General features: G+C 39.0%; 1 protein-coding gene and 1 pseudogene across 3 annotated transcripts in view; both read left to right on the top strand.

Moving 5' to 3' along the window:
• ARHGAP6 (Rho GTPase activating protein 6) overlaps nt 1-24,072 on the top strand; it is a 546,930-nt gene that overhangs the window by 329,696 nt on the left and 193,162 nt on the right. The window lies entirely within an intron of this gene.
• LOC106995153 (aspartate aminotransferase, mitochondrial pseudogene) lies at nt 5,462-7,341 on the top strand (annotated as a pseudogene).

The following is a 24,072-nucleotide window of genomic DNA, read 5'->3' as shown; positions in this document are numbered from 1 at the left end:
TGACCTTCTGCAGGGTATGGTTCTATCAGTTTTGACAAATACGTAAAATTGTGTAGCCAACACCACAATTGTGATACAGAAGAATTCTATATATACCACCCCCCGCCACCACCAAATCTCATTCTGCCTTTTTATAGTCAACCCCTCTTTTCACCCTCAGGCTCTGGTAAGCACTGACCTGTTGGAACTGTATTAATCTGTTTTTCTCCACTGTATCCATTCATGCAACAACCATTTGTTGATAATCTATGCTGAGCTCCATTTTAGGTGCTAGGGATGAAATGATGAACAAGACTGACATAGAAGTTTCCATCTAGAAACAAGATAATAAACAGTAGTAAATCAGTAATTCCAAGTTGTGGCAAATGCTGTGTAAAGAACAGAAATATTTCTGTGATAACAGATATCTGAAGGCGAAATCTTTTTTTTTTTTTTTTTTTTTTTTTTTGAGACAGAGTCTTGCTCTGTCGCCCAGGCTGGAGTGCAGTGACGCGATCTCGGCTCACTGCAAGCTCCGCCTCCCGGGTTCACACCATTCTCCTGCCTCAGCCTCCCAAGTAGCTGGGTCTACAGGCGCCCGCCACCGCGCCCGGCTAATATTTTGTATTTTTAGTAGAGACGGGGTTTCACCGTGTTAGCCAGGATGGTCTCAATCTCCTGACCTTGTGATCCACCTGCCTCGGCCTCCCAAAGTGGTGGGATTACAGGTGTGAGCTACCACGCCCAGCCAGCGAAATCTTTTTTATTTTATTTTATATTTGTTTATTTATTTATTGAGATGGAGTCTGGCTCTGTCCCCCAGGCTGGAGTGCAGTGGCGCTATCTCGGCTCACTGCAAGCTCCACCTCCTGGCTTCACGCCATTCTCCTGCCGCAGCCTCCTGAGTAGCTGGGACTACAGGCGCCCACCACCATGCCCAGCTAATTTTTTTGTATTTTCAGTAGAGACAAGGTTTTACCGCATTAGTCAGGATGGTCTCGATCTCCTGACCTCCTGATCCATTTGCCTCGGCCTCCCAAAGTGCTGGGATTACAGGCATGAGCCACCGCGCCTGGCTGAAATCTATTTTAGATACCGTTAAGAAGGTTGTTCTGAGAAGGCAGCATGTAATTTGAGGACTGGAACAGGTGTGTGAGGTGGGTGAGGGGTGGGGACACATGGGGTAATCATTCCAGGCGGAGGGCACAGTATGTACAAAAGACAGTTGGGAGTCTAGTGAGTGAAGGGAGCAATGGCATGAGGTGCTGTGGATAGATAGGCGGAGCCTCACTAAGGTGTGTGTACTTCATTGCATTGCAGTGAGAAGCCATTGAATTAGGATGGGGCTTTAATGGGAATGGTTTGGTTGATGTTTTGAGCTCTGTGTAGAAAATCTGTGGTAGACGAGTAAGAATGGATACAGAGGACCACTTGATTTGCAAGCCAACAGTTGAGTGTTAATGGAAGATTGGGCTTGGCAGCAGCTGTGGAGATGGAGAAGGGATGGATTTGAAATATATTTTAGAAGTATAAGCAACAGGACTAAGTGTTTAATTAGATATGGGTAAGGGGCTGGTGAAGGAAAAGGGGAAATCAAATGTGACTCTCAAGATCGTGCTTGAGCAACTGGGTGGGCGATGCTATTTACTAACATGAGTAAAATATTGAGAGAGAAATAAGTTTGTATTGGAAAATTTAAAAGCTGGGGTTTTGGACAGGCTGAAATAGAGAAACCCATCAGACATCCATTTGGAAATGTGACGCCCGTAGATGGGCGTGTAGAATTAAGAGGAAAACTCGTAGCTGGAGAGAGAAATTTGTGTCATCATTTAACTTTTAATTATTCATTATATCATAAATATATAATTTAAATATATTTATTGTTAATACATTTTTACATATTAACATTAATATAAAATCTGTATTATTAACAGTTTATTCACTGATATTTATTGAGGGCCCACTGTGAGGGAGACTTACTGAGGGAATGGAGGTATGATGGTGAGTGCAAGCCTATATGATCTGAGGCAGGCTGGCAGTAGTCACATAGATATGTGTAAAATTTAAGGGACCTCAGTACCACAAAGGAGAGGGTTCCATGAAAGGGCACGAGAGGAAGATTCGACTAAATCTGGGTGGAGGTGAGGGTCAGGAAAGGCTTCCCTGCACGTTAAAGAAAGAGGAAGTGGGAGAGGATATCAGATAAAGAAAGAACATGCATAAAAGTTGGTGTGGTAGAAGACCAGAGATTTTGGTTCTCAGATGCACTGTGATTCCAATTTAGAAGTCCAGAAGGGCATCCCAGGAGCATCTCAAGCACTTTAGGCAATTCACATTCCTTCAGCAAATATTCGTTGAGCACCTGGTGTGTGCCTGAGATTCTTTCAGGTGTTGGGAATTCAGTAATTAATGTACAAAGGTTCTTTCCCTCGTGAAGTTTGTTTCTTTCTGGTGGGGCTGATTCAGGAGGTTCACAAATTCCAGGCACATCTTCAGAAGGATTGACTAAGAGATGTTGGCCTGGAACAGAGCCATGAAGAGTGCCAGCATTTAGAGCTCTAAAGGAGCAGAAGCAGCAGCAAAGAACCTAGAGCAAGTGGCTAGTGAAGGAAAAAGAGAGAAAAGGGGTGCTTATAGCAAAAGCTAGGGGAGAAAACTGATTCCAGATGGCAAAGCTAATGAATGGCCAGCTAGGTTTAGTGGTGCTGAGGGGTCAGGTAGAATAAAAACAGAACAGTCCCCCTTCAGCTTTACAACATGGCAGCATTGAGAACTTTTACCGAACCAGTTTTATCTGAATAGTGGAAGTAGAAAACAGATTGAATTGCTTTAAGGAGTGTCTGGGAAGTGAAAACTGACAAAGTGAGAAGATATTGGCAATTGAGAAGTGAAAAATTGCTGGTGACTTTGGAGAAATTTGCCTTCAGTTCGGGACTTCATTATTGTCCTGCAGCAAAGAGTCTTCTGTTAGTGGTAAAATTATTTAACTTATTTTTGCCCAACTTGTCTATCTAAAAGGAAGAAAGTAGTAATACATTAAAAGATTGAGATTGCTGAGGATGAAATGGGGTAGTATATGCATGCAGTGGATGCTCACTAAAAATAAGGGCTTGCATTTATAGTGTTTTAAGTTTGCCAGTCTCACTCTACCTGACATAAAATTTTCAGTAATTATCTTATTAAATGCCAAGTAAAATTGGAATTATCATTAACTGATACTCAAGGGAGGAAATAGGGTAAGTTAAGCAAATTGCCCTAATAACACTGCTCATAAGCCATGGCCCTCGGATAATTTGAATCCATATTTGCTGTGGTTTGGACATGGTTTGTTTGTCCCCATCAAATCTCATGTTGACATTTGATGGTTAGCATGGTGATATTGGAGGTGGGGCCTAGTACGAGATGTCTGGGTTATAGGTATGGATTCCCTCATAAATAGCTTGGTGCCACTCTCATGAGACTAGATTGGTTCTCAGGGGAATTGATTAGTTCCTGCAAGAGTGGGTTGCTAGAAAGCCAGGACACCTCTTTGCACGTGTCTCCTTCCTCTTTGACCTTCTCAAACATATTTTAATGGAGTACAAAAGCCCTTGAGGAAATCCAAGCAGATGCCAGTGCCATCTATCTTGTAAAGCCAGCAGAACTTTGAACCAAAATAAACCTCTGTTGTTTATTAACTACCCAGCATTTATAGCAACACAAAATGGACTAAGACAACATCTGTTGACTTGGTTCTGTGCTGTGTTTGCTCCACTTGGTGTTGTAATTTTATTCCCCTATAAGAATTGTATCTGTTTAAATGGAGACTGAGTGTTCATCTACTTTGTATCCCCATACTACCATTGCATTTAGCCCAGTGCCTGGCACAAAGTTTTCAGTTGTGAGTGGCACCGATATGAAATTTATCAGCCCTTGGCCCAACCTTCTTGGGCTGCTCTCGTTTTTGAAGCTCCAGTTTATATTCAGGAGAAATGCTTTGGACTTCAGACCCCCAAACTAATTCATGTACACATATCATCAGTGGAGAAAGTGGGACAGAGTAAAGGGTAGAGATAGCTCTTGAACAACACAGTAGAAATGGTATGATGTTAGCAGAAAATTAATATGTGCACATCTTGTGCTGAGAAATAAATATCTAACATTATAAGGAAGCAAATAAAACTGATCATTGCTAGGTGACATATTATATATATAGTATATAATGTAAAAATGCATATATAGTGTATGTTGTATATAATATAATTGAATATTGTATGTTATATACAATGTACATCTATATATCTGTAGATATCTACTTTTGTGTATTATTTTCCTCCAAAATGAAATAATTTTGCCATCAGAGAGTACCAAGTAGAAATATTCCCAGGAGGGTCTGAGATTGGGATGCAGTCTCAGAACCCATTAAAGAGCCTGGGGACAGGTGGACTGTAGGAGTCCTGTGGAGAGCTTAAAAGCTGTCTCTTACCTCTTGAAAGAAAGGACTGTGAGGGGTGAAGTAAACTGACTCGGTGTACATCTCCCTGGGATATTACTTACTGACTTTTAGGTATTACCTAGGACACGTATGTATGAAATGTTCCAGAATCATGCTTGGCTACATTATTTCCCTGTACTGGCAAAAGTGACCTGCAGAAGTTGTACATCCTGGGTCCTTGCTAGAACCCAGATGAATGTTGCTTGGGAATTGGAGAGGGAAAAAGGAAACAGAGCACTCCCAAATTCTTTCCCAAATCTCTTGGATTGAAACATCTTAAATTGCCATTTTTATATGTCCAAGATGGTCAAATAGTAACCATTTCACGCAGCTCAACCAAAAAGTATGATCCAGCTACTACACAGATGTGGACATTGGAAGGCCTTCTTGTTGGTTGAAAGCCTGGCCAATTGGTAGACGTCTGGGGCTGTATATTAAGGCACCTTGATTTTGTGAGCCAGAGCAAAGGCATTCTTGTTCCTGTCTCTATTTGAATAGTATCTTTGGTGAGAGAGTGCCAGCATCATCTATTTGTTACCCTTCATGCTCAGTGACTATGTGAAAAGAAAGGAAAAGACCTTTAAAGCTGGGGTGATTGTCTAGACAGTCCTAAAATAGCTGCTCCAGGTGCAAAGGAAGCCATAAAATGCAGACAAAGCATGAGGCTCCTTTGGCAAAAATACAGTGTGTTTGAACTCTCATAGGCTCCCTGTAAATTATGAAGTAGAAAATGCCCAGGAGACTAGAATCCAATAATTATGATCATTAGTTATTTTAAATTACCACCACTTTACACAGAGGCATTCTCTGTGTGCTAAATTATATTAAAATATTTTAAAATAATTATTTGAATAATTCAAAGCTGAAATACTCCAGGCTGAACTGTTTAGCAGACTGAAACACCTGTGCAAGCTTTAATTCAAAATATGCAGAGAATTGACTTCATTTTACACTCCACTGTGGAGGTCTTATAATACAAAACAAGAACAAAACCTTCAGCAGGAGCCCATGCCCCCTGGGTCTGCGCCCTCTTGCCCTCTACTTTGTCCTGTGTCTACCCACTGCACTCTCAAGGTCCACCATGGCCCTACCCTGCTCCACTCCAGCCGTGTCCTCTAGGGGGTCGCTGCCACCTTTTACCTAGGCCTCCCCACCATGACCTCTGCCAGAGCCAGCTCCTTGTGGGCCCATGTGGAAATGAGACCTCCAGATCCCATCCTGGGAGTCACCAAAGCCTTTAAGAGGGGCATCAATAGCAAAAAGATGAATCTGGGAGTTGGTGCCTACCGGGATGATAAGAGACCCAGTTAGATTACAGTAAAAAATTTAGACAATAGCAAAGACTTGGAACCAACCCAGATGCCCATCAATAATAGACTGGATAAAGAAAATGTGGCACATATACACCATGGAATACTATGCAGCCATAAAAAAGGGTGAGTTCATGTCCTTTGCAGGGACATGGATGAAGCTGGAAACCATCATTCTCAGCAAACCATCACAAGAACAGAAAACCAAGCATCGCATGTTCTCACTCATATGTGGGAGTGGAAAAATGAGAACACATGGACATAGGGAGGGGAACATCACACACCAGGGCCTGTTGGGGGGCAAGGGGCTAGGGGAGCGATAACATTAGAAGAAATACCTAATGTAGGTGATGGGTTGATGGGTACGGCAAACCACCATGGCATGTGTATACCTATGTAACAAAACTGCACATTCTGCACGTGTACCCCAGAACTCAAAATATAATTAAAAATATTTAGACAAGGAATACCTGCCCATTGGGGGACAAGCTGAATTTTGCAAGGCATCTACAGAACTAGCCTTGGGTGAGAAGAGCAAAGTGTTGAAAAGTGGCCAGTCTGTCACTGTGCGAATCATTTCTGGAACTAGGGCCTTAAGGGGTGGAGCCAGTTTTATGCAAAGATTTTAAAAATTTTTGAAGACAGAGATGTCTTTCTGCCCAAACCACCCTGGGGAAATCACACACCAATCTTCAGGGCAGCTGGCATGCAACTACAAGATTATTAATACTATGACCCCAAGACTTGCAGTTTTGACTTCACGGGAGCTATGGAGGACATTTCAAAAATACCAGAGCAAAGTGCTCTTCTCCTGCATGCCTGGGACCCTCATGCAAAGCAGCGGAAGGAAATAATAATAGTGGCAAAGGAAAAGAATCTGTGCATTCTTTGATATGGTCTACCAAGGTTTTGCCAGTGGTGATGGTAACAAGGATACCTGGGCTCTGTGCAACTTCATTGAACGGAGCATTAATGTTTGTCTCTGTCAGTCATATGCCAAGAACATGGGCTTTATATGGTCAGCATATGGGAGCCTTCACTGTGATCTGCAAAGACAGTGAATGAAACCAAAAGAGTGGAGTCAGTTGAAGATCCTGATCCGTCCCATGTATTCCAACCCTTCTCTCAATGGGGCCTGTATTGCCTCTACCATTCTGAACAGCCTGGGTTTGTGAAAACAATGGTTGCAAGAAGTGAAAATCATGGCCAACTGCATTATTAGCATGCAGACTCAGCTGATCTCCAACTGCAGTAAGGAGAGTTCCTCGCACATCTGACAACACATGACTGACTAAATTGGCATGCTTTGTTTCACAAGGCTAAAGCCTGAACAAGTGGAAAAGCTAACCAAGGAGTTTTCCATCTATATGACAAAGGATGGCTGCATCCCTGTGGCAGGGAGCACCTCCAGTAACATGGATAATCTTGCCTATGCCATTCACCAGGTCACCAAGTAATGTCTCTGGTGTGAGAAAACAGATACAACTTTTCTGTCTTCAGCTGCTGCTACCATGAGCTTCACATGGAGGATAAGTAAGGGAGGGTAGATGGTGGTGAGTAGATCTTTTTTTTTTTCAATCACAGTGCATAATACTGAGTGATTGAATGCATTTCTTAGAAAAGAACATGTAGCGACACTGGGCAGAGGCATCTGTGGCTGGTATCTGGAACTTTGTGACTCTAAACCAAACTCTCCCCTATCTTTTTATCTCCAACTTTTCCAAAAGGGTTTACATGTGTGAGAAACTCATAGCACCAACAAACCTGTCAATTATGCCACTGCAATATTTCAGAAGCTTTAACTGAAGCATCTTATGGTGTCAGGGGTTCTTCATGAGAAATAGCACACATTAGAGGCTTTGAGAGAAGACCTAGTTCTGTCATTAACAGTCAGCCTCAAGTTTGTCCTCCCATGATGGAGCAACCTTATCAACAGACCATATTGCAGAAATTGTGTTTTATGAAAACTAATGAGTCTGCTGCCACTACAGCAAGGACAATAAAAGGTGCTTTTTCCTGTCTTATTTAAGAAAAAGAGAAGGCTATCTCTTCTACTTTTTCATGCTGTTCTTTTCCTTATGCACAAAGATTTTTAACTAACCTAGATTTTCGTCCCATTCTACTGCTGGATTGACCATCTACCCTGTATTAGTCCATTTTCATGCTGCTAATAAAGATGTACTGGAGACTGGGTAATTTATAAAGGAAAGAGGTTTAATTGACTCACAGTTCAGCATGGTGGTGGAGGCCTCAGGAAACTTACAATCGTGATGGAAGGGGAAGTAAACAAGTCCTTCTTCACATGGCAGCAGCAAGGAGAATTGCTGAGCAAAAGGGACAAAAGCCCCTTATAAAACCATCAAATCTCGTGAGAACTCACTGTCACGAGAACAGCATGAGGGTAACCATCCCTGTGACTCAATTACCTCCCACTGGGTCCCTTCCATGACATGTGGGGATTATGGGAACTACAATTCAAGCTGAGATTGGGTGGGAACACAGCCAAAGTATATCAAGCCCCATCCTACGTGGATTTATTTAAGAATAAAGAACATAATTTTCTACTGATGCCATAGCCTTACTTTTCTCAATGAAGAAGGTAACTGTACTTTATCTGAGCATCCTCTTCAATGAATGTGTAATTGTCTCCTGCTGGATGTTGCCTCTGCCCAGTTGGACATCCTCTTTTCATTGAATATGGAAAGCAGATTAGTGGTTGCTAGATTTAAGAAGACGATGAGTTGAGAGGAAGGTGCAAATAGCTGTAAAGGGGTACCATGAGGAATCCTTGTGGCAATGAAACTGTTCTGTGTCCTGACTATTGTGGTTGTCACACAAAGATACATATGTGATAAAATTGCATATAACTAAATACACACACATACACACATTCACACATAAATGAGAACATGTAAAACTTGTGAATTCTAAATAAGATAGTTGAATCAATGTCAGTTTCCTGGCTGTGACATTGTACTATAGTCATGAAAGATGTTACAACTGGGGAAAGCTGGGAGAAGAGTATAGGAGATGGCTCTATATTATTTCTTAGAGATGAATGTGAATCTACAATTATCTCAAAATAAAAAAGTTTAGTCTAGCCGGGCGCGGTGGCTCAAGCCTGTAATCCCAGCACTTTGGGAGGCCGAGACGGGCAGATCACGAGGTCAGGAGATCGAGACCATCCTGGCTAACACGGTGAAACCCCGTCTCTACTAAAAAATACAAAAAACTAGCTGGGTGAGGTGGCAGGTGCCTGTAGTCCCAGCTACACGGGAGGCTGAGGCAGGAGAATGGCGTAAACCTGGGAGGCGGAGCTTGCAATGAGCTGAGATCCGGCCACTGCACTCCAGCCCGGGCGACAGAGCCAGACTCCATCTCAAAAAAAAAAAAAAAAAAAAAAAAGTTTAGTCTAAAATGCATTTCTCAACATGAACTTGAGTCAAACCATCTTGAAAGAGAGGCACTTTGATGTATCCACTTCACAAAGCATAGGGATGAAGATCTCTGGTATTACCAGCAAGCCAAACCACATGACTTTCTGCTGTCTGTACACTGTGGCCCTGCAGTGTGAATAAGGGAATGTATGTGCCCTCTAGAACATTTTCGTTTGCTTTGTGTTTGTTTGCATCAAGAAAAAAGTTGCAAATGAGTCAGAATATATGTGTACATCTCTAAGATTCATCAGCACCCAAAATACCAGAGCGAGTCAGACATCATAGGGAAGCCCTGAGCAGAATGCACAAAAAGGGATTGAATAATTTGATTATTCAGAGAAAGTATATTTCTGGGGGATGGATCTAAAAGGAGCTTGTTCATGAAAATGATGGGAAAAATATAGCGGCAAGAGGGTCACTAGGTGGAAGTAATATGTCTAGTTTTTGTGAGAACCACACTTGATCTAAACCTTTACAATCTAATCAAAGAAGGAAAATGAATAGATTAGTGTGAGAAGGTAAACATATCATTTGAAAATAGTCTTGGACTTGGGTACTTTGCTCTCATTGATTTAGCAATATGCCCCATTTTGTTAGTTGTTTATATATAGCTTCACAGTTTTAAAGTAAACATGGCCAGTTATGGCTATGATTTCTCTGTAATCAGTTATATTTGCCCAGGAAAGTCTAATCAACAAACAGTTATCAGTTATCTTACCCATGACAACATTGTGAGATGTTGTGAGATGCCAAGAATAGACCACAAGAACCTCTTTGTGATAGTCTCAGACCTCCAAAACCAATAAAGAAGAATAACACACAGTAAATCAGCAACAGATCTATAGCATTTGAATTCACACAGAGAATTTGGTTAGTGGGCCTGATTAAATGCCTTCACTTTGCAGCTCACAGAGCCTTGTGTTTATTCTGCCTATCTTAAGCATGGTTTTACTCATTTAGTGCGAGCAGTTGGCTCATGTGTTTTACCTATTTCATTTACTAACTGTAAGGGAGTCAAGAAGAAACTTCCCATTTGCGCCCTAAAGGGTCACTGAAAATACACTAGCATGAGGCAGATTGATTAATAGAAGAAAAGGCATACACATTTATTTAACTTGTATACACAGGGAGCTTTGGAATGAATACCTAACATACAAGGAAAAATGGACAATTGTCCATTTTTATGCTTAGGTTCAACAACATGTGGACAGCCATGTAGAAATGTGATTGGACAGAAAGGGTCTGATTTAAATGCTAATGGACTGAGTGGGGGAAACCCAGCAAGACCTGTCTGTCTAGATTCTTCTTGGCCTCTCTGAGAAGCATTTCTTCATTCTTGGTGTGAGGGAGGACCCTGTCTAGAACAGGAGTCTTAGGATCTACAGTCAAACAAGGTAGGTCAGATCATTTCTTCATGGCCAGTTTTTACATAGAACTTTTTAGGTTTTATGACTGACTTTTGGGAAAAGGGGTTCTGATTTTTATGACCTATCTTGGGGGAAAGGGATTCTAGTTTCTATGGCTAGCATCAGGGCAAAATGGGACTGAGAGACAGGAGGACGGGAGAAGGTCAGAGAGAAACTTTTGCTTCTGAAGATGCTCAGCAGCAGTCTTCCTTTTGAGATACTGTTTTCTGAGCCCCAACAAAATTATTTTAACGTGCTGAACATGTGCCAGGCACTATTCTAACAGCCATGAGAATAGAGAGGAAAGGAAGAGAGGCATCCTGCAGCTTTCTAGTTGGGTGCCGAGATGATGACACCATTCACTGAGTGACTCCAAGTGATTTGCCAAATCTATTCTCTTCATTTTGACTCTGCCACCTTCTTACTGGGGGTCTATGAGCAAGTTTCTCCACCCTTCTATTAAATATCTGTGAAATGGGAGCAATGGTGGTGTCGTGATGATTAGATGAGTAAGCACATCTAGAGCATAGAGCTCTATGCCTGGCACAAAGGAAGCCCTCAGTTAATATTTGTGGGATGTGTAAAAGATTGTGTTTATCTGGTTTTCAAGACCATCTTCTTTAGAGATGCCAAGGAGATAGTTGCTATGCTTTCTGGAGTTGTGAGACCCACATGCATCTCGTTAACCCTTGAGAAATCTAACGGGCTCTCAGAATTTTTAAAATTATATATTAATAAATTATGATTGTATTTATTTGGTAAAAAGTGATGTTATGAATTTTGAATACAATGTGGAATGATTAAATCGGGCTGATTAACATATCCATCCCAAATATTTAATCTTTTTTGTGATTAGAACATTTGAAATTTACTCTCTGTAATTATGAAATGTATGGTACTCAGTTATTAGCTATATTCGACATGCTGTGCAGTAGATCTCAAAAAAAATCAAATGTTTTCCTCCTTTCTGAGGCTTTGCATCCTTTGACCCCATTGCTGACATCCCCCAGCCTCACCAGCTTGGTGTAGCACCTTGAGATGTGCTTATAACAGTAACTGGCATGTAGTCAGTGCTAAAAAATTGTTAGCTTTTGCTGTTGTGCATGTGGTTGTTGTTGTTATTGTAAAATGGTGGCTGGAATCTGCTTGTTAATATGCAGTCAGGTTTCAAATAAGGATGTTCCTGTCAATAATGGACCTCATAGACAACAGTGGTCTCATAAGATTATAATACCGTATTGTTACTGTACCTTTCTATGTTTAGATGTGTTTAGATACATGAATACTAGTGTGTTACACTTACCTACAGTATTTAGTATAGTAACATGCCGTACAGGTCTGTATTACAGGAGCAATAGGCTGTACCATCTAGCCTAGGTGTGTAGTAGGTTTGTGTAAGTACATGCTGTGATGTTCACTTCATGGTCCACTAGGTCACTGGTAAGCCTTTCTGTACCTTTTTGTGTATAACTTTTTGTATATCTGCCACACTGAATGATAATGCTTAGGTGTTTGCATAAATACACTCTGTGATGTTCACAATGAAATCACCTAATGACACTTTTCTCAGGATATATCCTCATCATTAAGTGACACGTGATTGTACTTTAACAGAGATACAATTCTTGAACAACTTGTTAGAAGGAGATGGGAGAAATAACAGAAATAAGGGTAGCGTCTTGAATTTTTCAATTATTAAACTAATCAATTCATTTAAACAGCGGTCATTAATTACTTAAAGTCAGGCAGGTGAGGGAAAGAATGGCTTGACATTTTCTGATTTATCACTCTTACGTGTTGCCCCTGGCTAAACAAACTGTGGCTGCTGCTGCAGCTAAGTATGTCAAACTGTTGAATACCCAAGCCAGGCTTTTGAAACATTGAAAAATGCCTACTCCCATGTTGATCCATAAAATCTTTACCATCTTAGAGAGAGCTGATGAATCACCTCTCTAGCACCAGGTTCAGGAACTTCCTATAATGATCTCATAATGCTGGTGCCAACATTGCCCAGGTTCAGTAGCCTTCATGAAATTTATTATTAAAATTTAAGATTTGTTCTTGTGTAGGTGTAATGGGATTAGTCGAATTGCAGAGATGATAGGGCTGCTATTTAGAGAAAAAGCTCCTTTCTAACACTTGCCTCTTCTAATGAGTCACCATAATACCTCTGTAATTATTACATTGATTGTCTTTTGCAGAATTAGATTTTTTTGTAACTCTGGAAGGTTTTGATTATAACATCCAGTTATTTTGTCTGAAGAGTGATATAGCCACATGAGTTAATAGTCTTTGGATTGAATGTATTGAAAATTAAGTTGAAATTAGAATTTTTGTACAGCAAGGCTTCAGGTGCCCTTTAGCAACTTTGGGACATGAAGATATCTCTACACTTAGAAATAAGTTTTACTGAAAAGTTTTTGGTGGTGAAAAAATAAAATACCTCAAACAAGCTGCAGAAACAAAGATTTTCCCAGAAATTCTCAACAACTATGAGGATAGACTAGAAGTTCTGCAAGGGAAGACACTTGTACATCATTAATCCTTGACAGAATTAGTAGGAATCCTTTGGATTTTAGCCAGTGTGGCAGAGTACCCTGAGACGTGGCAGAAGAGAGTGGTGGTGGTCAGGCACTGAATTCAGTTAACTGCTACTGGTTTCTAAGAACTCATCATGCATTCACATAGAATCTTTGTCAACTTCACAAAAATCGTAGTAGAGTGAGATTTTTATCCCCATTTTAAAAGTGAGCCATATAGGTAACTTGCTCCCAAATTACTCAATAAATGCTGCATCTGAATTAGAATCTATCTGAGGCTGGCTTTCCCATCTGGTCTTCAACATGACTCCATTAGTGCTCCCCACCCTCTCCAGCCCTACACTGGTCCACTTGTCACTGGTATACCTTCCTATACCATAACTGTATCTCCCACACAGAATAATAATGCTCAGATGTTTGGAGATGAATGTACAAAGTTCAGAAATGACTTTAGACAACATTTTATCTTCCTTCACAATGAAATGAGAAAAGTTAACACCAATCTAATACCAAAACAAAATAATTTACCAAAAAAGTGATTTTCTTGTGACATGAAGGATTCAATATGAACTATCACTGAATATTGTTTGAAAGGGTTCCATATAAATGCATGTCAGAGAAGCAGGCCAGATGCTCACTAAATCAGCAATGTCTGTGTTAATGCTTTGGCCTGTGAAGTACCTGTAACGTATCTTTAAAACCCTGTAAAGTATCTTGTAATGGAGTAGAATAATCAAAGACTTGGGATAACTTCTGTGGTCACCAAGCCTGTTGTAAATGAATAACCAGGCCTTTTGTTTTGATAAACCCAATCTACATTCCTCTGTAGCACACGATTACACTCAAAAGCAGGTTATGTTTGCCCCCAAATTCCCAGGTACCATTGTGAAGCCAGACTCAGACCTGACTTTTTCATATCCTTTCACCTGAGCCCCTACATCCCTGGCACCAATAGAGGGCATGGTAATAGTCACTAAATGAACCCACAATATCTGTGTTTAAGAGGAGTGATGTTTTTTGGCTTATTGCTGGTATTCAAATACCTCTTTACTCACCTATCTTTGACAACATCCCTCTGGATTATGGTACTCACTTAGTATGCCCTTCCCATAGGTGTTCAACATTCCAAAATTATTTGATAGTTTGCAAAACATCCAGCAACATCAAATATTTTCCAATCTTTAAAGGGCTAAATTTAGTTTGGCCTTAGAACAAAACAATCTGATTAAAGTAATGCATACTAAAAAGTGAATGACTAATATGTTTTGTTTTGTATTATTTGAAATTTTAGAGAAACTTTTTTCCCCCTTACAAGTCTTTAAAATGAAATGTATGAGCAAGATTTTCTTTTCTTTCTTAGCAGGAATGAATGTCATATGTCCTTTTCTTACCTCAGCTCCTCTTCACTACCCCATTCAGAAACTTGACACCTTTCTCCTGAAGTGTTGATGACATGTAATGTAAAGAATATCTTGGGCACTTAGGAAAATTAAACACACAAGAAACTTTTTTTTCCTTCCTAGCATGAAGTTTTCTATTTTTCTTTCCTTTGGGTGGGGCAAAACATTAGTAACTTATACAGTGCTACTCCCTAATGTAAAATTATAAAGTAGTTTGTATTTGGGGATGTAGGTTTTTTTGTTTTTGTTTTTTTTTTTTTTAGAATTAATGTGTACTTATCATGTAATCAGTGGATGATTGGGTCAAGTCTATGACATGATTTAACTAAGTGATCTACCATGGCATTATTTAATGAAATAATTTTAAAAATGCGTTTATTTTACTGTAAGCCATTGAAGAAAAATTTTACTCAAAGTTTAACAAGTTAGTTCATGATGAGGCATTTGCAGCTGTAAACAATCATATTACTGCGCCATCATTTAGTTTTATGGAAAATGAAAACGTTTACTTAAGACTGTTAAAAGTTTGGTTTTTAATAGTGCTTCCTAAGCAATACAGGCTACCACTTACTTTTCACATGGAGGGAAAAAGAGTTACTCAGATTCACTCAAGCTTTAGCTGTATTGATTTCTGTGATGGGTTTTTCTTAGCATGTCAAGTAATTCCTGTTTTATAGTGAAGGCATTACTTTGAGTCAATATCAAAGTGCATGTTCCTCTCAACCTTCTATTGTGTTTCCTGCCTTGTGAGGTGCCAACAATAGCAAGAAGGGGTAATTTAAATTCCACTTTCCATAGAAAAAAAAAAATCCCAGCTGGGTGCAGTGGCTCATGCCTGTAATCCCAGCACTTTGGGAGGCCGAGGCGGGCAGATCACCTGAGATCAGGAGTTCAAGACCAGCCTGATCAACATGGAGAAACCCTGTCTCTACAAAATTAGCTGGGCGTGGTGGTACATGCCTGTAATCCCAGCTACTCGTGAGGCTGAGGCAGGAGAATCGGTTGAACCCAGGAGGTGGAGGGTGAGCCGAGATCATGCCATTGCACTCCAGCCTGGGCAACAAAAGCGAAACTCTATCTCAAAAAAAAAAAAAAAAGAAAAAGAAAAAGAAAAATCCCTTTGGTAAACCATTATATACTCTCTAAACAGGGATTCTCTTCACACCATTTTGAATTGTGTGCTTCTTGCCTTGTTGCACAGATTAAACTGGGAAACAATTTTATCTGTAGCAGGGTTTCTAAACCTCAGCTCTATTGACATTTGGGGGCAGATCATTCTTTTTTGTGAGGGGCTGTCCTGTGCATTGCAGGATGTTGAGCAGGATGCCTGGTTTCTAGCTACTAGATGTCAGTAGCACCTTCCCCTCAGTTGAGACAATGAAAAATGTCTCCAGACATCCCTAAATGCCCTATTGGGTGTGAAGTCATCCTCAGTTGAGAGCTACTAATCTAACAAATTAGCATATTTCTAACAAAATAGTGTAACTATTTTTAAAAATAAGTTTGGTCTAGGATGTTTTTCTCTTTCAAATGAGGTATATTTTAGATTATTATCACTTCAATAACAAATAATAATTACAGAAGCCAAAATACAGGTTTCAGATGTTACCTGTGTAGGAATGTGAATAACAGTGACAACATTTTCTGAAAGAATAATTTGTATGTAGAGACTAACAAAGCTGTTTTTTCTCATTTGTGCATTTAATTATGATACAATGATATGATTATATTTAGCAATAAATGAATAATCTTCATTAGAAAATTATACAAAGAAATGAACAATTCAGAAAAAATAATAGTTTTCATATTTTGTCCTGTATTATTGAAGTAAGCACATTGTACCCACTTGATATGCTTATTAGTTATTCTTAAAAGTTTCCCACATTTCTTGGTAAATTTGAGTGATTCCTGTATTGTCAGTGAAGACATTATAATTTTATTAGTGATTGAAAAGCATTTTGATCTCTAGATTTATTATCATTAAACAATGCAGTCACACACTTTAAACAGACTTAGTAGAAAAATTTTTTTATTTTTCTTATTTGGAACTTTTATCAGACTAAAGCATTTAAAGTGAAACCAACCACTACTTTGTGCTGCATATATGAGAGCACTTCAAAATGTTCATGGAAAAAATGAAATTAAAAGATAAAAAGTAATAAATAGAAACTTTATTTCTCAGCATCAAGCTCAAGACACTTTTGTAAGCAATGATACCAGCTATTTTAGTCCATCTCTAAAGAACTAAGGGTCCTGGGAATTTTACCATGTCATTGCAGTCTTTTTTACTTTATTAACTGAAGACAAATGGGTGCCCTTTAGATTTTTTTTTTTTTTAAGATTAGGAAGCAAAAAGAAGTCAGAAGGAGCTAAATCAGCACTGGAAGGTGAATGCTTAATAATTTCCCATAGAGATTCTCACAAAATTGTCCTTGTTTGATAAGAGGAATGAGCCAGGAGCATTATTGTAGTCATTTTTCTGCTAAAGCTTTGGCTAACTTTCTCAAAATACTCTTTTAGTAAACAGATATTAATTGAGTTTTGGCTCTCTAAAAAGTCAACAAACAAAATGCCTTGAGCATCCTAAAACACTGTTGCCATGACCTCCGCTCTTGACCAGTCTGCTTTTACTTTGACTGGACTACTTCCACCTCTTGGTAGCCACTGCTTTGATTGTGCTTTGTCTTCAGGATAGTACTGGGAAAGCCATGTTTCATCTCCTGTTACAATTCTTTGAAGAAATGCTTCAGGATCTTGGTCCTACTTGTGAAAAATTTCCTTCAGAAGCTCTACTCTTGTCTGCAGCTGATCTAAGTACAATGGTTTTGGTAACTTTAGGGTAGAAAGTTTGCTCGACTTTAATTTTTCAGTCAGAATTGTGGAAGCTGAACCACTTGAGATGTCTATGGTGTTGGCTATTGTTTCCGCTGTTAATCATTGGTCCTCTTCAATCAGGGCATGAACAAGATGAATTTTTTTTCCTCACAAATTGATATGGATGGCCTACTGCTGTGGGTTTCATCTTCAACATCATCTCATCCCTTCTTCTTCCTTTTTTTTTTCTTTTTTTTGAAATGGAGTTTTTCACTCTTGTCACCAGACTGGAGGGCAGTGGTGCGATCTCGGCTCATCGCAACCTCCACCTCCCTGGTTCAAGCAATTCTCCCGCCTCAGCCTCCTGAGTAGCTGGGATTACAGGTGCCCACCACCAAGCGCAGCTAATTTTTGTATTTTCCGTAGAGATAGGGTTTCACCATGTTGGCCAGGCTGGTCTCAAACCTTTGACCTCAGGTGATGTGCCCACCTCAGCATCCCAAAGTGCTGGGATTACAGGCATGAGCCACCACACCTAGCCCTCATCCCTTCTTAAAATGAGTTTTTCATTTGCAAACTGTTGATATCTTTGGGGCACTGTCCTCATAAACTTTTAATAAAGCATCAGTGATTTCACCATTCTTCCACCCAATCTTCACCATAAATTTGATGTTTGTTCTTGCTTCAGTTTTAGCAGAATTCATGTTTCCCTGACAGGGGCTCTTTACAAAATGATGTCTTATCTTTCTTAGTGCCTCAAATTAGATCCTGTTCAGACAGGTTATAACAAGTTAGTAAGAATTTATTTTGGTGCAATATACGTTTGAAATTTTTGCATAGTTCTTTCATAATGCGTATTTTCTATGAACTTTTTGAAGTCCCCTCATACTTTCTCTTTGTTAATTTTACTAGCATGTTTGACTAAGATAAGTTTTAAGGTCAAAAGTATGACTTATATGGTTTTTATAATTAAGTATTTCTGTAATATTCCGTATTATTGCCAGTTCTCTCCAGGGATAAGTTTTTCCAGCTCATTCCTGAATAATTGTTACAAACGATTCATATTCATCTAAGGTATTTCTGATAACTAATATCAAAACCTTCAGAATTTCAGGGTATACTATGCTTAGCAATATTACTTGGAGCTTCTCTTCAAACAGCAGAAACAGATTGTTTTCCTTTATCCAAAATATAAGTTACATCATGTGAAGCAGTGATAACATTTTGGGTTAAGCCCCAAATCACAACTTCTGGGTGAGAATCCTTGAAATTTTAATATAATCAGCAGAAGCATTCTAGTAGAGTTTTAAAAATTTATACCTAAGAAACGGTCACTCCAGATTTGTCAATCTATTGTGCTTAAATACGAAAAAAAAATGTATACATACAACACTCAGGCAAAATTCACAGAATGAGTTCTGTATGAATATAACATTGTGGACAGTTTTATCCTATTTACCACATCAATTGATCAAATAAGTTTATGTGAATGTATGCTATCTTGGGAGGCCAAGGCTGGTGGATCACCTGAGGTCAGAAATTCAAAAATAGCCTGGCCAACATGGTGAAACCCCGTCTCTACTAAAAATACAAAAAATTAGCCAGGCGTGCTGGTGCATGCCTGTAATCCCAGCTACTTAGGAGGCTGAGGCAGGAGAATTGGTTGAACCTGGGAGGCGGAGGGTGCAGTGAGCTGAGATCATGCCATTGTACTCCAGCCTGGACAACAAGAGTGAAACTCTGTCTCAAAAAAAAAAAAAAAAGAAAAGAAAAGAAAACTATGCTATCAGTGTTTTTTTTTTTCACTGGGGGAATTTTGCACCTCCCCCCAGGGCACATTTGCCAGTGTCCAGAGACTTTTGTGGTTATATTTGAGAGGGGTGATTTACTACTGGCAAGGATGCTGCTAAACATCCCACAGTATAGAGGACAGCAACACCCATCACAAAAACGAATGATCTTAGCCCAAATAGCAAGAATGCCGAGATTGAGAAACTCTGTACTGTAGAGATGATCAATAAAATGTTTTCCTTATTCTCCAGTGATTTTCTTGGGATGTTCTTCAGATCTGGGACATTTTGCAAGTGTTAACTTGCATCACTATTTCTGTGGGTATGCCAGCAGTCTTACATATGTCACGTCATGGCAGAAAGAAAAGATAATCTCTTAATTGGCACTTTATCTCATTTTTCAGAGCATCACTTTAACTGCAATTTCTTCACAAAGATTTCTCACCAGGAAACTGGCAGCTCAAATATTTATGGTCAGTTTATTTTTTATTTTTAATTTGTTTTAATTTTTAATTTTTCATGTTTGTGGGTACATAGTAGGTGTATATTAATGCTGAGAGTGCGCCATTCCTGTGGAAAATGTTTTTGAATTTTTGATGCAGACTTGTTTTGAATATCTGCTTTGTGCTTTATTTGTACTTTTTAGAATCTTTTCTTTTTGAATAATATGAAAATTGCTATAATGGCTGTGGCTAACCTATGCATTTTTGATGTGATGGACATTTACAACTTCTTTTAAAACAGGCTTATTTTTAATAGGATAACATTGAATTTGAAAATGTGTATGTATATATGTGTGGCTATTGAAATTCTGGGAGCTAAGATCTGAGAGCCTGCAAATTTAGATGTATAATTTTATTCAATCGTTCATTTTATTGAGAAGTTACTTGTGAGTAGCATTTATTGCACTATTTTTATATCCAAAATATTACTGTTTTTAGAAAAGATACTTATTTTGAAAAATGTTCACTTTTCCTGCTTTTTATACTAACTTTTACATCAAATACCATTTTGCAAATAAATTTGTACCCAACTGAACAAATTTTTAAACAAATTAGAACTGAAGGCCAAATTGTTACATTAGAAAACACTTAGGGCCGGGCGCGGTGGCTCAAGCCTGTAATCCCAGCACTTTGGGAGGCCGAGACGGGCGGATCACGAGGTCAGGAGATCGAGACCATCCTGGCTAACACGGTGAAACCCTGTCAGACGGGCGGATCACGAGGTCAGGAGATCGAGACCATCCTGGCTAACACGGTGAAACCCCGTCAGACGGGCGGATCACGAGGTCAGGAGATCGAGACCATCCTGGCTAACACCGTGAAACCCCGTCTCTACTAAAAATACAAAAAACTAGCCGGGCGAGGTGGCGGGCGCCTGTAGTCCCAGCTACTCGGGAGGCTGAGGCCGGAGAATGGCGTGAACCCGGGAGGCGGAGCTTGCAGTGAGCTGAGATCCGGCCACTGCACTCCAGCCCGGGCTACAGAGCAAGACTCCGTCTCAAAAAAAAAAAAAAATACAAAAAAAAAAAAAAAAAAAAACTAGCCGGGCGAGGTGGCGGGCGCCTGTAGTCCCAGCTACTCGGGAGGCTGAGGCAGGAGAATGGCGTAAACCCGGGAGGCGGAGCTTGCAGTGAGCCGAGATCCGGCCACTGCACTCCAGCCTGGGCGACAGAGCAAGACTCCGTCTCAAAAAGAAAAAAAAAAACACTTAGAAATGGTCAACATTTCTCCTATTTTTTTTCTTCCAGTAAATTTCCTTCATGGCACAATTTACAAAAAGTAATAAATATTGAGCATGTATTTAACATTAAAAACACCACCTACATGCATATACAGTTATGGATCTTAAAATGCAGACTTTTGTATTGTAGTAGTCTATGAGTTGTCTCTTGCAAAATATTTTTCTTTGTAGTAACAGCTTTATTTCAATGTTGGCTGACCACATCTTCTATTCAGTGACTATTTGCTGAAGTATTTGCAACTAGGGGCATTTTGAATGTTTAATGGGAACAAGGAGAACTTATATATAATTGGAATTATTCCATAAAGTCTGAGCATGTGTATGCATATATGTATATATAGGTGTATGTGTGTATATATACATATATGTGTGTGCATTTATATAGATATATATGTGTGTATATTATACACCTGTGTGTGTGTGTGTGTGTGTGTGTGTGTATAAAGAGATATTTTCTTTGAACTGAGCAAAACACACATCTTCCTTTTCTTTGTTAGGGCACAAGTTTTTTTCCTATTCCTTTAACTATTCTGTTCTGATACCATAAAAGCCATTCACAATAGGTTTTAGGTGGCTGTAATTTATAATCATTTCAGTAGTGAAATTCATGATCCCTGGGATTATTCCCTCTCTTGTCTCATGTTAATTCCCGGCTCCAGATTGTCTTTGCTGTGACCTCATCTGTAAAGATTTGCTTCCCTTTTCAATATCTGCCTTTTGCTTTCTGGAGATATAACCTTTGTTTCTCAAGATCTGAATGCATGGAATATGAAGCGTTCCCCAACTCCACCAGCACAAGTGACCTCTCTTTCTCTCAACCCTGCAGCTGTTTATCCATTAAAATTACCAATTAAATTTCCTTTTATACATGTCTTGTCTCCCAGTAATTGGTAACCGCTGAGGTCTGAGAAAGCATAGCCAATATTCTTTAACTTGACCCTGAGGAGATGCAGGTCTAGCTTTTGTTTAGGTTAGGGTTGGCATCTGAGGAACTGTGTTCCTATTTCATGCTGCAGTCATGAGGTAACAGAACCCTTAAATCAAAAGCTGTCAACCTAACATGAAGAGGCATCCACAGAGTTGTCTCTGAGAAGCTTTATTCTTTGACTCACATCTCCAATATGAGTAATGTGGTTGAAACCTAGCAAAGTCAAAATTTACTTGAAGTGATATGATGGATCCGGTGCTGTAGATGGTGATTGTAGACCTGAAAAAAAGAAGTTACGAGAATAACATCTGCTTTTCTGTGTGATATTTTCCCCCCAGCTGTTTAGAGAATTATAAATTGCTCTGTCAAGTGTTTGTTTACAAAAGCCTGGCCAATTTCAAAATGAAGCTGCCTTTGAGTTGTCCCTGTTTCATCTCACTGTTTGGAAAATAAATCTGAATCATTAAGATGTAAATACATCAAGTTAAATCCAAAGACAGGGAAAACCAAGTAAAAGCAAGAAATGTACCACAATTTAACTATTCCCCTGGGAGGAAAAATATACATGGTAATAATTTTTGTATCTTTTATTATTAAATTAAGGGGAGAGAAATTTGAAATCAGCATAATGTCTATTTTGCGTAGTATTTAATACTATGATGTATATTGACAATTGATAATGAATCAAAGTATGTGAGGGTAACTGTATGTTCACTAAATTAGAGTTTGGTAATGAGATAGAAAGAGAGAATGAGAGGGGTATAGGTGTAAGCAGCAGTTCTCAAAGTGTAATCCTGGAACCAGCAGCAGCTGCATCACCCTGAAACATTAGAAATGCGAATTATCAGGCCCTGTTGAAGACCTACTGAATCAGAAACTCTGGGGATGGGGCCTAGTAACAAGCCCTTGTGTTTTAACAAGCCCTCTAAGGGATTCTGATGCGTACTCCAGTTTAAGAACCACTTCTATGTAGATGGATGGATGGTTGGATGGCTGGCAAGATATGTGGGTACAATGACACATACATACATAAATACAAGTATAGATATGGGTAAAAATACAGATATGAATACAAATACAGATATGAATATAGATATTTTGAGATATAGATAGATAGATGGATATAGGTAGATATAGAAATGTGGAGTTACCATCACAGGACTTTTGTAGAGGAGCAAATTATTTCCTTTTACTTATTATATGATTGAATAAAAGCTATTCTTTTCTCTAGGCAATGGCTCTATCACTTATAAACTGAGAAAATCTACTTGTGGTCCATTTGTTGAACCATTTTCCATTAGGTTCACTTAAAGTGTTTGCTCCATCAAGTCTGCCACCTGGATGGTTTCCTTCACTGCAAAACTGGTTTGCTCTTCCCTCCCCTCTGTCTTCTTAGTGGCTGCTGTCTGCCCTGGTTCTATCCATTGGTAGATCTGATTGCTTTGGTGATTGGATCAACAGTTGAATCCTCACAGGATTTTAAGGCCAACAATTTCCTACATCTTGGTCCATTTTTCAGAATTTCTTCATTTGTGTTTTATCCTTCCATTTTTGTTTCTAAGCATATGTAATTTATTTAGATTGGTGCAGAAGTAATTGTGGTTTTGCCATGTAAAGACAAAAACCATAATTACTTTTGCACCAACCTAATAATTTCAGCCAACTATTCATATGCAGCACTGTTTGCAATGGGGATGAAAAAGTAACAGCTAAATATCTGATAAAATGGGATGTTTTAAATATAGTAGATTGCAAAATAATATCATACTTTTTGAGAAGAAAATTTCAATATGCAAAAAAATGTGGGATAATATTCATTAAGATAATATCCATTAAGATAATATTCTTAATGAATATTATCCCCAATGATTGTGGGATTATGGTTGTTTTAATTTTATTCATTTTGCTTATTTTTATATTTCTGATTATATTAGTTATAAGCTCAAATTGCTGTTATAAGCAAAGATAATGCAGATTTATATATATAAAAGTAAAATAAATTGATTGTATTTTTTATCTTCTTCCTTTCCCCACTATACCATGAATTTAAAGGCCAACAATTATGCCAGCTATATCTTTTCATCATTTTTCACATTAAAAGCAATATTGCTGGATAGTAGAATTAAATGACAACTCTGCTTTTGGAAATGACAGGAAGTCTGCTGTAAATAGATAATTGATGTAGATGTTAAAACCAAATAGAATTTCCATTTATGGAGAAGGGAATATTTAAGGGTATGTGACTATAAGA

This window comes from Macaca mulatta, chromosome X (genome assembly GCF_049350105.2).
Source record: "Macaca mulatta isolate MMU2019108-1 chromosome X, T2T-MMU8v2.0, whole genome shotgun sequence".
Classification (NCBI taxonomy): Eukaryota; Metazoa; Chordata; class Mammalia; order Primates; family Cercopithecidae; genus Macaca; species Macaca mulatta.
This window is presented reverse-complemented; position numbering and strand designations above follow the sequence as displayed.